Genomic DNA, 15,855 nt, shown 5'->3' on the forward strand with positions numbered 1-15,855 from the left:
AAGTCGGTTTATGAAGTTACGGAACAATGTTGGTTTGTTTCATTTGAAGTTTTTCTTTTGTTTTCATAACTCGGCGATCCTAAGATTTAAAATACTTATTCCAAGATTGACTTGTAAGTTCAACACTGAAATGAGATAAAAATTCTATAATATATTTGTACATAAAATTAAATATAAAATATTTTCAATCACCATCACGAATGAATAATCAGATTAATTACTCGAATGGTTATGATTTATTTATTAACGAGTATAACTGTGTAGAAGTATTAGGCATTAAGCATTGTTATTGCTATTATAAGTCCCTTATTAGAGAGTATAAGTTTACGACTTTTTAATATCCATGAGAAATACTAATTGAAAAATCTTTAAAAAAAAACAAGGGATTTATAGAAAATATTATACATATGTGTGTGTGCGCGTGTCACTTGGGTGTGTCGCCATGTTGGATTAAGAGTGACGTCACTTAGTTAACGATGCATTACCATCAAAATTTAAGTTGTATACAACTCAATTAGCTGGAGGTATATTCTCCAAAATTGAGTTGCAATATTTTACTCAAGTAAACATAAGTAGCATGTCAAATAAAAGCTCATAAAAAACATTCCCGGTCCAAGTAAAGATAAGTCGTTTTCTATTTAATGATATTCATTTCATATTTTATTATGAGATATCTTTATTCGAGAAAATCGAGGATCGCCACACTTTTTAAAATATATTTGATTTTTGATTACCATAAAATTGTTTTTCTTCTGTGGGCGGATGAGCACTTGGATACAACAACTATAATACAAATTTTTACCACAGAATAAAAAAAATATAAAAAGCATTAATCATAATGAATTTCATAAATAATTAATGATTTCCCACTTTCAGAAGGTTTTGCTTTTTGTTTTGCTTTGCTTTGGAAAAGCGGATATCAATTTGGATTGTGTGTAGGTAGAAAAAAATTCTCATTGTTCGATTGCTTTAATTAACCGAGTGATGACTATAATTGTTTAAAAGATTCGATTTTCATCTGTTTCTATTGTATTTTTATTTATAACTATTTAGTTTTAACATATATTTATTTTAAGAATTTGAATATATTCAAGTAAACTTCAGCCATTCATTAGTTTGTGAATTTGCCTCGAGCCTTACGAGAGTTGGGCCAAAATATGTCATCAATAATTTATACTATTTAGTAAAATGGGTCACGAACCATGAGCCGAAGTAAACTTCAGAAGGGTCCGCATGCTACAACTTCTACTAAAATTGTTACCCTTAAGTTTAGAGTTGAAGACATACTCGGAACTTTTAAAAGTAATTATAAAAACACATCGGTATCAAAGCTTATTTTAATCTAGAAATTGATGAACTTACAACACAAAATATTTGTTGTTACGCTACAAAATATGTATATTTATCGAGATTTAAAATACAAACAGATGCTTAAATTTTAAAGGTTTGATTGAGATATGATAATCATTGGAAACCTTTCTGACCTACAGAGATGTCCATGATATTATTCAAATGCACTGTCATGGATGTTGATAAAAATTATGACATCGCGTGATTGTCACGTCAAATGAATTGCGTGCTTGAAAATCCTTCTAATAGATTAGGTTCAAAAAAGAAACACTAAAATAGAGCTTAAAAATATAGTAAAACGGTTGTTAAATTTATAAAAGCCTTTTCTAAGAGTCTACCTACTTCCTGGTAATGGTTATATTGGTACCAAGTGTACTCCGCCTTAATAATAGGCTACACGCCTGCTAAATTAAACACCAATTCGAAGCAATTTTTTTATACGTTAGTCGGTAATGATACAGATTTTTTTATATTACGTCCTTTGAAATCGAACTCAAATAGGAACGAAATTGAAAATTCAAGTGTCATGACTACTAACAATTTGCTGTAAATGCTCAAAAAAAAATCAATATTACCAAACTGATATCGTATATAAATGAAAAAATCGTGGCAATAAGCAAAAATGCTTTTTTTTTATTTTACGACTAACCTGTATTTAATATTAAATACACTTAATATAATAGAAAGCAATCCGATACTAAAATAGATATGTTAATCAATGTACAATATATATATGACAAAATATATTTTTCCTTATAATATTCGTTTCGTAATCTGAGCACGAATTAGGTATCAGGGACCGTCGTCAAAACACGATTGGCTAATTCCCAAACGACTCAGGATTTGAATAAGGTTGTTCCTAATTAACTCGTATGAAATTATAATTATTTTCTTTACGAGTTCTTTCGTATGAAAATATGAGTTAACAATTTATTATGCCTTACTTAGGTGCACGGAAGGCAAAAATATTCTACAGGCATGCCATATTTAGAAGGACTATTTTAACCCATTTACTGACACCCAACTCTGCTTAAGATAACTTTGAAAGTGAATTTAGCTGCAAACTCACCTAGAAACGTGATATTAGTACGGGGTCCTGGATTACAATATTGAAGCTCATATATATTGCGTAAGCGTCTTTTTGTCAGGTTTTAATTTTAGGTTTATAGAGTGGTGATATTTAGTTGGTTGTTGTCGGTTCTACAGCTACATTGCTACATTGCTACATTGAGAACAATATTTTAACTTAATTATATTGTGCATGTCACAAATCTAAATTTAAAAAAGATTCAAATAGAAAGCCTGTTAGAGTATGTTTGTAAATCAATGACGTAAAACCTACCAAACAAATGTGTATGAAATTTTGTTGAACTGTATGTAACTGTAATTAATAAAATTTCGGCTTTTTATATTCCATGAATCCCCTGGGACCCTTAGTAAAGTGACGGGTACATGTGATTTTAACTAAAACGGCAAACTTAAAGGCCAACACTCTTTTTAAGCCAGGGGTTGTTCAAAAGGTTCTTTTATCTTTACAATATAAAGTACAAAAATAGACACACATTACAGAGATATTTTTTATCTCAATGTTATTTCTTTTGTAATCATGGAAATAAACTTACCTAAGGCGTTTATTTTTAATGTAGTATCCAAAAAGGTCATTATTATAAGAATGGGTTAATTCAAATAACAAATCAATCAAATTGTCAGGACAGGTTTAGTTTCATTCTTATTAGGGCTCTTTGTTAAAGACGATATATATTTATAAAACTTTATTCAGTTGTTAACTTACTCCGTTATTTGAAGGTTTCTGATGTCAAAGTTGTTAATTTTACACTGCAAATTGTATAATTCTATTCATATTTTATACAATTGATGTCATAAATGTGCAACATTAAACCTGAAAACTAATTGGTTTGATAAGACTCCTCAAACTCAAAAAGACAGACTTCATGGAAATTCTAACTTTATAAGTCATCCTGATGAAGCAAAACCATTAATATCTAGAGTATATGGCAATAGTTTCATTAGAGTGACAGTTCCTGTTGGCAAGCCGTTTTGATGACCTGACAATCTTTTTATGAGGCTAAATCAAGCTTGGTTAGCCTTTTTTAAAGTGAAGCAATAGTTGCCCCACCTTTTGTTTTGAATCCGCTATAGCATACACACGATCTAACTCAATTTCTATGTGATGAACATGACGCAGCCACCACAGAAATCACTGTTTAAGCAATTAGTCATAAAATTTCAACAATTATGGGTCTCCAGCTGGATTCTTACTACACTCCAGCTCTTTAAGTTCATGTTCAAGTATCTCTATTCCTGGTTATCCTATACATGAAAGATACGTACAGCCTACGTGAAGAGCTCGGTCTATTAGTCAACCTATCTTTTGCCACTGATTTGCTCCCTTGTTTGTGATTCTGTTGTTGGTTGTTTCATTAGAGTATCTTTTTAAATATCTTCCAAGCGTCTATTCAATATCAGAACAGATATCTTTAATTTTGTAGTCTTTTACAGGTATTCACGAAATTCGAGATAATGCTCATTTAAATTGTGACGTACACTACGATGCAGTTCTCACTTATCTCTCAAGTTCATTGATATCTGTCTTTCCGAGAGAAATGAGTTCATGTAATTATGTAAGGCAGTAAGGCATTTGGATTAGGGCAGGGGTTGTAGGTTCTCGATGATTTCCATGAAATAATCATCATCGTGTGCTTTCTAAAATCCATAAGTATTTTGTACCTACAGTTTCTGAGAAGGTTTTGCTGGCTCCTTCCCACTTGTAATATAGCGACGACTTGGTTCCTCAAGAAAGCTTTGAAGCCTATATCTGTTGAGTTATAACTAGTGATTGCCATTCTCCATATTTGTTTCACTGCTAGCAGTCTACCGTTGTGTCCTATGCACTAGTGTTACACTGTAGTGCCTAAGAATTGAACTGAGGGGATACAGGTTTCTCCATTCATACACTTTACTCTCTGATCCCCCATCTGGATCTACAGGAACTGTGTTTATTATTATTACATATAGAGCCGTTTTGGCCACTGACCAAATGACTTGGATGTCGCTTTCAAAAAATATATATAATATATAAATAGGACAATAAACAAAATCTAATGGCTTTTCTTTCATTGCATTGTATTACGACAATAAAAACGTTGAATAAAGATAGTAAAAATGTATTTTTCTTATATCTGTTATTTTCTTTTAAAAATTTTATAGTTAAGTGTTTACTGCAAGTAGTTATTTCTCCTTTTAATTAAGACATTCATTTTTAAAGTAAAGATTCCTTTATAATTGATGCCGCAGCTCCAGACTCTATTTCTTCCTTTTTTAAATTTGGAACTGCTTTATATTATTACACTTATTTTGTTTATCGTTCCACTTTCTGCTCTATTAAATATTTATCATAGTTTTCAAAAAATAAACTTTTCTCTTTTTTAATGAAATAAATGAATGAAATTATTTAAATATTATTTTTTATTAAATAATAAAGCATAATTGAATATTGTTTGAACAATAAATTGGTTAACTAACAATAATCAACTTTACAATCATTAAGAGTCCAAGAGTACTTTGAGAATACTTCATGTATAAATAATTTGTATTGTGTATAAACTTCTTTTCAAATATTTAAGTCCATTTGAATTAAACCTGAAATGTATATTTTATTTTTGCCTTTCCTTAAAATATCTTGATAGTTAATTTATATCAGAAAGATTTATTACAAAGTAGGCGTCTTTAATTGCTTTATCTTATTGCAGATGCTATCTAAAATTGGAATGAAAAAGTAAAGATGAGCAACAAAATGGACCCTCCGAACAAAATTTACCATATTTACGAAATAAGATGAAATGCCAGACGAAAATGAAAACAGAGAGATGCAAAACGACTAACAATGAATGAACAAGAATTACAAGGTTATTTACGTACTGAAATTGCAGATGAAAATAAATGGAACGAAACTTACACCGTTACAGATTTGGTTGAAGTAGTAAATATAACTGACATTGACGAAAATGTTAGAGAGGTGAATAATTGGTGGGGATTAGTGGCTCTGGTGTTGGTCGTATGTACTGCCGCAGGAAATGTGCTGGTGTGTCTTGCGATTTACTTAGAACGGAGACTGCAAAATGTGACGAACTATTTTCTAATGTCGTTGGCAATAACTGATCTGCTAGTTGCCATACTGGTGATGCCTTTGGGAATATTGACGCTTGTAAGAGGTCGGTATCAAAAAGAGATTATTAAAGTCTTTTATCTTGTTTACATGCTCGAAATTTTATACCCACTTTTAGTTTACTATTGGTTGTATAAATTCTGATTTTCTGAAGAAATACAAAAAATATTACCTTAAAAATATCTTTAGAACAAACATTTTTTAAATATTTGTATAAGGAATTCAGAATGCAAATGGATAGAGGTTGTGCATTATTTCATTTTTATAAAAGAACTCTTTGTAAACACCTATTGAGTACCAAACAACAATATACAGGCGACGGTCGAACGAATACAACTCTACTAGTCTACTCTAATGGTCTGAATAAATAAAATCGAAAATTGCAACGAAAATGCCACTTTTAAAATTAGAATTCATTTACAATTTTTAATTTATATTTATGTGTTTTGAAGCCTTAATTTAGCTCCAATTGTAACCTTTTTATTTGAATATGTCATAACGCATCTCATACTTTATGTCATAATACTACTGAATAGTTTTTTCAATATATATTTAAATAACATGACGTTTTTCAACCAGCAATCACTGAGGGAGCATTAAGCAGAGTATTTTATTTCTAGTTTAAAAACGTCACCAGAAATAATTTAATATAAATCACGCAATAGCTGCATTTGTGCGGAATAGCGTCACTGATGCAAAGATCATTCATCAAGCTCACTGTAATTGTAAACTTGACATTGAATTTAATTAGACTTCGACTAACTTTGCGTAAAAGGAACATTGTTGTATTAAATATTTAATATATAAATATCCATGTAAAAATATATAACTAATTCTAAATATAAACGAGTAAATCTTAAATTTCATAATCAAACTCCTGAAAATTGTAACATATTGAAGTATTTAAAGGTTACTTTGTAGTGGTTTTTAAGACACGTTGTAAAATTCGAAATGAATAATTTCATATAATCGATAATATTATAATTCGTCAGGTATCTTGAAGAAAGAGTTGCTTGTTACAATAAAATTTCCTCACCTAATGTTATGGCAAATATCCCAAGAATAAATAAACTTATATGAGCATAAAATCATTTTTTATTGGAGCTCTTCAGTTTCTTAAACATAAATTAAAAAATAGGTTGCTTATTTCAACAGACTGCTAAAACAAAGACAATAAAAATGTTTCATAGAAAATAAAATTTTCGATAACCGTAAATTGTTAAAATACAATAATATTTCGACAAAACACAGTTGTTTGAACGTGTTTTCAATTGTCACGAATAACATTTTGGATGTTACAATTCACTGCAACGGTAGTCTGAAATTATGTTACTATGTAATGTGTTTTGTGCCATGTTAATATTTAACGTTTCTGCTGAATAATACTTAAACGAGGATCACAAAATAAAAAAAAACAATTTCACAGAAAATAAATTTTGCAATACACCACACTTTAATACCACACAATTTTATGTATGCTACACATAAATCATGATTTTTTTTATTTTCTATATGAAGTTTCGAAGAAAAGCAAAAACATAATGCAATTTATATTTTTTCGACGCAATTAATCGCTGTCGTTTGAGATGACAGATGAACTAACGTCAGTCAAAATTGAAAGTAGCGGACGATCAAAGACAGCAAATTGATATTTTTTATTGATTTTCGTGTTATAAAAAAAATATGAGAAACATTTAGGCAAGATTTGAAAAAATTAAGTTGATTATTCATTTAATATATATGTATTTTATAAAGTATATCGACTGCATATCGTCGCAGAGAAACACGTGCACAAAATACTAGTCGGTTGGTTCATAAACAACTTGATTCATAGAACCACGTGCACTAATCGCCAGCTTGTGGCTTCATAATAAAAACGTGTCATCGCTCTTCCCGTGTGGCAGTGGGGACAGTACGATAAAAGCAAATCAATTCTTCGAGACTCAGCAGCGAACTCTTCGACGTATAGAAAACTTTCGTATATTATTAAAACGATCTGAGTTCTTAAAAATACAACTACTTTATTTTGGACCGGGAGGATGTTCAAAGATACATAAACCCAGATTACCAATCTTGATAGTAAATAGTGACTCAGTCGTTTAATTAACAAAAGATCTATAAAGCGATGATTAAGACTTCAAAATACTTCATTGAAATCTTAACAAGTAATCCGAAAAAATATATATTCCCTTTAAATAAATAATCCAAGTCTGTATTTACTTTCAAATTCTATGATTTTTTTGTTGGATGTTGATTTGAAATCTTCGTTAGAAATGCTGTACCAATATGTTTATGCCTAGCACTCCTTAAAAATAACTCAATAATTTAATTATATTTATGCTTTAAAATCAATTCGATCAATTTATTAGTACCAATAAAACCAAACGGATTAAAATCTAACCAGGTCATACTTTATTTTAATTAACAAATTACTTAACATTGTTTGATATAATTGTTTATTCAACTTTGGAATTCTAAAGTATCCCAACTAATTAAACAAATAACTTTGCTAATTTCTTATGTAGGTATTTAACTCGGCAGCGTATTAGCTACTTAGTTGCTTACAACAACAGCTGCGTTCTTGAAGCTAAAAGATTGTTATGGATACTATATATGGAACACTTTATTCAGAATGTATTACCTCTGGCCCACTCACTCAATTCTATAGCCCCATAACAATTAGTATCACTTGCTAATTTACTTGGTAATTTATCACACGACAGTTTCTAGTAAAGGGTAATAAAATAAATAACGGGTAACAGATTCCCAGAAATTGCCGATGGTGTGTTTTAGTAATGGCAAAGTTGATATCTAATACTAATGACCATGGTTTTAGCGTCGCTTTTATAAAATATATTTTTGATGTCAAATAATATTCCGTTACTGTTATTTAATATTTAATATTATGTGATTTTTAAAACACGAAATATATTTTAAAACTATTGAGGCTTCCAAGATTTAATTTTTATTTTACAATATTTTCAAATCCAACTCAGCCGTTATACACAGATATTGCTATTACTTTGTGTACTTAGTCTTGGTCTTGTAATTATATAGCACATATTTTAACTCACATTTCACTTAAAAGCTTTAACAGCTGGCTATAGTCTTCTTTGTCTGACTTGATTTGATGATTGATGTTTTGTAACCCAGAAGTATGAGGCAAGTTTTAGTTTATCAATGCAGTGGAAACTAAAGGTTATTTTTGATAAATTAATTATGAATTTTGCTATGAAATACAAAAATATATACAACGTATCAAATATATTAATAGAAAATGTCTTTATGATTCGTTTGTTAAGAGTTCTCGGTCAAGGACGTCTGAGTCCAATAGCAGTTTTTATGGTTCTGTACTTATTATCTTTGTAGTTTAAGCATATTTTTTTATTATTTTTAATTCTTGATGGATATTATCCAATGTCATGAAATTTTTGATAAGTAGATTAAATTGATTTTGAATTTACTTTCATCTCTTAAATTCACAATCAAATTTAAATTGTTTGAAAAATAATAAGACAAATAAATGGCAAAACTATTAAACAGAATCTTATAAAAACACCGAATTCTCCTTGAGAGTTTTGAATTACCTTTAACACTTAACGTTATTAAAAAAATATCAGCTATAATATTGTTATTGATAAATAGTTTCTACTGAAAAATTTGACTTCCTTGAGATACTGTTCTTCTTTCAAAAGGATTATATGATTGCATTTCATAGGTTACTTTCCACTGCCAGCTGTTTACTGCCTAACGTGGATCTGCCTGGACGTGCTCCTTTGCACGGCATCCATCATGCATCTATGCACCATCAGCGTTGATAGGTAAGCTAAATTCTCTGTTTAATTAGTCTCCTTTTCAATATCTTAAATAATAATCATCTCCAAGACTTATTTTTTCTTGGTTACTTCTTATGTAAACGTTAACTGGTATATTGTGTGTTTAGTTTAATACAAAATTTTATACAAATAGAAAAAAAAATATGAATGCAAAAGTATATAACAGATCAAAACAGAAGTGATAACAAAAGCAAAGGTCTCGCCTATCCTAAAACAGATTTTGTGATTAAAGATAACGAGTTATAATAAGACTATCATTTTCAGACATTTCTTATCTATACAAGAGATCCATTAATTTGATTAACCCAAAGTGTTATTAAGTGTTTGAATTATTACATTCCTATTGTTATTTAGATATTTTATTATTAAATTTATGTTATTGTATTAATATGTAAAAATTATTTATACGTATCTATAAATATGGGATCGGTAAATATATGACTGTGTTATCTGATAAAATCTCGATATTCTTCATTTAACTTTATTATTGAAAATACGTTTGTTAAAATATAATATGATATCAGACGCTATAAAACAGAAAGCCACTTGTGTTAGTTGTTATGAAAGGAAAAGCTTACATAAATATCGGTACATTTTAAATAGTCGATAGGTTCGGCGAACTCGTTCATAAAATTGTTCTGAGCTATCACTGCGCTGTCACTGAAAATATTTTTTAGAGTTTGTTATCTAATATAGGTTTAAAGAATTTTCTCTTTATTTTTTCAATATGATTGTAGGTTTATTATGAAAGATTAATGTAAAAAAATAAAAATAGGAATATTATAAGTAGTTTTTAATTTATACAAATAAAATTGCGAGGAACACGAGAACTCTTGAGAACATGGCTTGGTAGTTTTCAGTTTATAAATTATATTTTTTTAAAACACTGCAGTACATTAAAAGCGAAATGAATTTCATACTTTTGAAGTTAGTCCTGCAGACTTGGAATGTAAGCTCACTTATTCTTTTAATTTAAGCTATGTTAAGCTCATTTTATTTTATCCTTTTCAATTTTAATTGTGACTTTATTCTTAGGTATACATCAATTAATTAACTTTTAAATTACAGCAGGTTAAATGAGTCGTATTGAAAATGGTTCAGTCATTTCTTGATTTTTCAGTTTCAAAATTATAAAACGTTTATTACATGTATACCATTCCTTTGTTGGCACATGTTATTTAAATTTACGTGATTTAAACGAAAATTATCCTAAGCAGTTATTGTAATTAAAAGTTTTTGTTTTTCGTATCCAAACTAGGGCTAGCCAAAAAACTCCTTGTGAATTTCTAATTTATTCTCTTCTCCTATATTAATCTACAAAAACATGAAAATGTGTTAAGATAAGGTCCTTTCTACTTCAATAAAAACCTAACAAATCTGCAGAGATTTTAGCACCTTTAATTGTAGACAGCAAAGTAACCAATATTATCAGTATAAACAATGAGAATTTAATTATAAATATGTTAAACTGAAGCTAAAATAAATATACTTTAAATGACTATGGAACTATCAAAACTATGATATGAATATTAAGCGTTATATTTACATTCCCTTAGCTATGTTATATTATTTTGTTAGAACTTCATTTAGTCAAAGCATTTCGCTTCATGTAGGCTTATTCAATTAGCTCTAGTGCTCAAGACGGCATTCGATTTCCCACAGGACCTTAGCTCGTTTTAGCATGAAATTATAAAGTGGTTAACAAACACTTTCTTGTGTATAGAGAAATTGAAATATTTTAATTTTAATTTAATCTAAACTGAAAAAAAATATAAAACGCTCGTGAGATTTCTTATAACCGAATTTTTCGGGAACAAAACGTAGTGACACCGAATATAATTGACTTCTTAAAATTACACGACCTATAAGCAAATTTATTCGTTCAACTCGACCTGAATAAGGGGATGATTATTTTGAAACAATCTATTACTGTTCGATGAACTTGGATTCTCAAAATAACATGTTACAAAGTTGGAAAACTTACTTTACTAAACTTTTTTTTTCAAAGAGAATATAGACGTGGCAATAGATTTAGATGTAATTAATTCACTTGAATTGTGGACTTAAGATTTTTGCATAACCCTTTTATAACGCTATTTCGTTTTCAGATATTTATCGCCGGTACCCGATGAGGTTCGGAAGGAATAAGACGAGGAGAGAGTGACGGTTAAGATCGTATTCGTTTGGATACTCTCAACGGCCATGAGTCTGCCTTTAAGTTTAATGTATTCTAAGGTAAACAACGACATAATTTCATTCTATTAAAGTACATTAAAAAGTCATAGAATTGACAAAATCTTTTCCTCTCTTTTTTAAAAGTAATGACCAAAAAAGGGGCTGCGTACAAAAAAAATAAAACATTGATTTTATGAAGTATATTTGGAGATAGAATATTTTTGTGCAAATTTACGTGGATAAATAAAATCACGCGAACTTAAATAATTGATTTGAATAAATCAATAAATTACCATAATAACACAAATTCGTCAAATCATTTGTGTGTCATTCAATGGAGGTAATGTTTCAGTTTATATTATTTGTATAATCAACCTCAGTATTTTGAATATAATAGTTAATTCAGTTCATTTACTGTAATGATTCCATGGTAGCACAAGACAATTTTGTTAATTTAACAATTTTCATTCGTATTTATATAAATAGATATGTTATGTATGAATAGTAAATATTAATTATCTTGATTTAGTAATTATTATATTAAATAAATTTTATATTTATTTACTAGTTCATTTGTTTATTGCGGTAGTTCGACGTATAATTTTCAAAAGCAAAAATATATACATAAGAAAACGTTTCTGTTAACATATAGAACGATCCTTTGTAATTATTAAATAGTAATATTACAACAATATGTTATAATTAAGATGAGCAAAAGAATTTCTTTAAAGAACCTATAATTTACGTGCCGTTAACATAAATGAATCTTATACCTCCACGTTTGTATTCAGTATCATCAGGTAATCCAATAACGTTAACGAAGCCAACTTCCGCCCAATCCAATCTGTAGCAGAACTAACTTTAATGTACTAGGGTCTGATTTGAATTCGCTTAATATTACTATCGAATCAGATATAAATAACTTTTTATACCTCATAAGATGTTTTATATTTCGACGTGTATGAATTGGATTCTCTTTGTGTATTTGTCTTTAAAAAAAAATAGTAACATTTATAGTCTAAAAGTCTTAATTTCACATTTTTAGTATAACGCGAGTATGGTATGAAAGTTTTTTTTTTCTGTAAAAGTTTAACTTGCTTTTGCGAATTTAAAGACTGATATTTGCTCGTTTTTGAAATCGAATATAGAAAACAAGAAAAATCTGTCAAATAAATGGAGGCTGAACTTTTAATTTTTTTTAATATCTAAATTAATATCAAATACACAAAAGCGAAGAAAATTATTCAATGAAGCCGCATAAAACGCTTTATTAATGTAAAGCAATTAAAATCTATTGAAATATCAATAACATTTGTTTAAACAATGAAATTATATACGACGTGAATTATAATGGTAATTAATTCCTTCAAAGACGAAACCTGACAAAGAGAAACAAGTAATAATATACTTACACCAATATTAATTCTCTTTGAATGAAAGCTGCGGGCCCAATTTAATGACTCTGTTAGGTATACATAAGCTACCTTAGATTTGCGATATCGATTGTTAGATTATATTAGTTATGTTAGCAGCAAAGTCTAACGAAGTTCGTTTTGGTTCGATAGTAAGTTGCTTTAGATAATTCAATTTATTTCTTACCTCTTTTTTATGAGAATGGTTGAAAAAAAGCAGGTGGTCTACCTGATGAGCAGAAGTCACCGTCACCCAAAGACTTTCGCAACATGTCTTATGTTACGGATGCGTTGCCCACCTTGGTTATTGAGGAACAGGGAGGGAAGGCAATAAGGAAATGGCAGAAAAGGGCGTGAACAGGGAATGTGTTACCGGCTGTAGTAACTAACCCATCTAGGCTCTACCACCTTCTTTTTGTATTCCTCACTGGAATTGCTTGCAATGTGTCTACTAATCTGGAAAAGTAAGAGAAAATAACAAGCATTTATAAAGTAAATATATCAATTATTAAAGTCAAGGCACGATAGCTTTGTTGGCAAATCAACTGCAATTAAATTCCGGTGGTTTCAAGTTCGATCCCTGGAGGTGTCATGAAATTTGTCGTTATACCTTCTCCATTTCATTTTTTATTCAAAAAATCTATTTTATTTTTTTATATCTTATGGACATAACAGATAATACTAGTGTTGATTTCTAATTATAATTGACTTTTTATATAAATCCGTCATATATTAAGGTAGCTAAACTACAATCACATTAAGCCCACAAATTTATAATAAATAGCCCATATCCATTCCGAAATGTATAATATCAATACTGGCATCTAACATTTGATTTGCGGCCACGCTTTCCCAACATTATCTCTTATTCTGTACGTAAATACACAATGTTCAATACGGGCGAAATAGGCATTGATAAGAAGTAGATAAAATTATATTAAATTTTAAATCTCTAAATCTTACATAATCACAAAAATACTTTTTATAAACCTTAAAAGACTATTGTCTATAAGATATGATCAACGTATAGTTAATGGCATTTATAAGAGATGATTTAAAGTATCGAACTTCTTTTCTAATTAAGATTTTTGATTCAAAAATCATACCGATATTTTAAGATAAATGGTATACTGTGTGTAAATAAAAATAAATATATGTTCAGATTTTAATATATAGTTGATAGCAAAGATGCAAGCCCGCTACATAGCAATAACAGCATATAGAAGAGATCCCATTGTCCTAAATTATAAATTGTTCTCAACAAGCCAAGTCTGATCGATACACGGGAGAAACAAAGCCTTGCTAAAACAGCTATACACTACGATTTTAAGATTTAATGGCTGCATAAATAATCTGATACTTTAATTTTAGTTGACGTTAAAGGTGGGTTCTTTATTTTTACTTTTCTCTAACTTTTACCACAATAGATATGTACATACTTTTCTATTATTTTATCATTCAAGGTCACAGACACTTTTGAATAATCATATCATACATAACACATTTGAATAGTTTTAGCCTAATACAACGAAAAGGTTTCAAACAACTGTTTCTTATTAAATAATGATTTTTTTTTATATATTTTCTCATCAATTTGTATGCAAATAGTAAAAAATATTTTAAATTATCAACATATAAATCATTTATAAACCGTAAAGTTAAGGATAACGGATTGAATTAAGTTCAGTGATATATGTATGTGTACGTGACTCCCGGATATACACGATATCAATTCGTGATAATGGATTATATACATAATCTGATTTGTGTCCGCGTATTGAAGGATGAATTCAAATCATTTTGAATCATAGAGGTTTCGTCGGAGTATTCCTTGGGCCTAATGATGTTTGTATATTTTATTTCGTTTGTCGTTTAAACTGTCTATCAATGGTGGTTTATAAGAACCTACTTAATAATCTTTACGATTCCTATTCTATATTTTAAAAATTACAATAACCTGATACTAAGTAAAAATTATTGTTTTCATACGAGAAAAATAAAAAAATTGTATAATAACTTTTTCTAATTATGAGGAATTAAAAAAAATAATACTTTATGACTAATACTTCGTTTTATATAGATAATTATCCATTTACAACATATCTATTGCGCATTAGATTTGGTAAGAGAAATATATTTGATTTCACAATATTACTTACATTCAAAAATACAGATACAGTTTATGTAAATGCTAAGAGAGAGGCATCATAAGAGAGATAGCCTTGCTAACAAAGAATTAGAAAGGCTTTTTTTATAAGATTTTTCAACTAAGTACATATATGAACTATACTTTTATTATAGGTCAAGAGGCCTTTTAAGGTTTATTGATTTTTGTTTAAGTTGAAATAATAATGATTCATAATACACCTTACCGTTATGTTGTATGTCTCAGTAAAACGGTAAGTACCTGCTTTTAAATAAGTAAGTGCAATGACGTCAAAACGAAACGTCTATAACACAAACAATTTGCGAACAACATTGATCAATAAAAGAATAATTTTGTTTTAAACTCAGACAATAGTTTTAAATTGTGCCCAATTAAATCTACAACAATAAAAATGTTATAAAATTCGAATAAAAAAAAAATAAGGTATGGCACTCGGCGATTGCCGAGGTAAAGCTGTTGCATAGCATTTTTTATCAACTCATGCAATTATAATTGCATATATTTCATTTATGCAGTCTTTTTTAGCAAGTTAAAATTTCCCACCATATACATACACGTTAATCGCCTCCTCTGGCATTGTGTATAAGAGATAGAATCAATTATGAGCAGTAGCTGCTAGGTTACAAGGTACTTCTAGTCGCAAGCACACAAACAGCGTGCCGAATTTAAACGACGTTCGACGTCAGATGTTAGGTTAATTTCGTTACTAATTTCTTGATTCTTGTTTGC

Source organism: Danaus plexippus (assembly GCF_018135715.1).
Source record: "Danaus plexippus chromosome 3 unlocalized genomic scaffold, MEX_DaPlex mxdp_25, whole genome shotgun sequence".
Classification (NCBI taxonomy): domain Eukaryota; kingdom Metazoa; phylum Arthropoda; class Insecta; order Lepidoptera; family Nymphalidae; genus Danaus; species Danaus plexippus.